The sequence below is a fragment of the Elephantulus edwardii genome, unplaced genomic scaffold (assembly GCF_000299155.1).
Source record: "Elephantulus edwardii isolate Elephantulus edwardi_28Jun2011 unplaced genomic scaffold, EleEdw1.0 scaffold00104, whole genome shotgun sequence".
NCBI classification, from domain to species: domain Eukaryota; kingdom Metazoa; phylum Chordata; class Mammalia; order Macroscelidea; family Macroscelididae; genus Elephantulus; species Elephantulus edwardii.
This window is the reverse complement of record NW_006399854.1, coordinates 8,267,300-8,268,204: the sequence shown is the minus strand read 5'-3', so window position 1 is coordinate 8,268,204 and position 905 is coordinate 8,267,300. Positions and strand designations below refer to the sequence as shown.

General features: G+C 41.0%; 1 pseudogene; it reads right to left on the bottom strand.

Annotated features, from left to right (window-relative positions):
* Positions 1-577, bottom strand: part of LOC102873662 — a 31,365-nt pseudogene extending 30,788 nt beyond the window's left edge.
* Between the last annotated feature and the right edge of the window lie 328 nt (positions 578-905).

Here is a 905-nt window from a genome sequence, read left to right as displayed (position 1 = left end):
ACCTGAACAATGTGGAGTTTTGGCAACAGGTTACAGTCAGCCAGGGTGAGCTCATTGCCATCCAAAAATTTCCTCTGAGAGATGCCTTCATCCTCAGCACTGGTTTCATCCACTTCTTCTGGGAGTGGGGATACCAAGTAATTGTCCAAAATCTTTAGAGCTTTTAGGAGCCCCTTTTCTAAATTATCATTGAGTGCTGGGTTTGAATTCTTGATGTAGGCAGAAAATTTGGCAAATATGTCTAGACCAGCTGTGTTGCATTCAGGGTTCAGAGCTGCCAGCTTGGGGTACCTGGGAGGGTACAGCACAGCCTCTAGGAATTCTTCGATCTTGTTGGTGTCCGTGTGTGCACTTCAGTGCCATATAGCAGGAATGGGAGCTGCCCTCCTGGGCATAGTTTCTGCACAGTTTCTGTCCACCTCTTGGTGTCAACAGTGGTGACGTTGAAGGTGACTCCTTTGAGCCACAGCACCATGAACAGTCTCTGGGAGAAGGGGCAGTTTCCAATCTTGGCCCCATCACTGCCAGCCTTCACGAACAATTCGACTTGTAGTTGTTCTTCAGCCATGGTTGAAACAGGGACCCTCATTAGACTTTTGTGTCATGTCAGAACTTAGCATTTAGAACGTGAGTACCTTCTATTTTTGTGGGAAATAATTGAGCTTATTTTTCTTGTTTTTATTTTTTCAAATATTTCAAATTTAACCGTTCTTTCCAGACTGTCATACAGAATTCTACTTATGTTAAACATCTTTAATCACATCAGCAGTGGGTTTTATTTCTTTTAAATATTCCTGGGCAGCTTGTCTCCTTTTATACAATTAGAGGTATAAATAAATAAATAACTATATCTATATCATTTACCAATGACATTTTTCTACTTTGCTTTATTTTAAGTATATTTC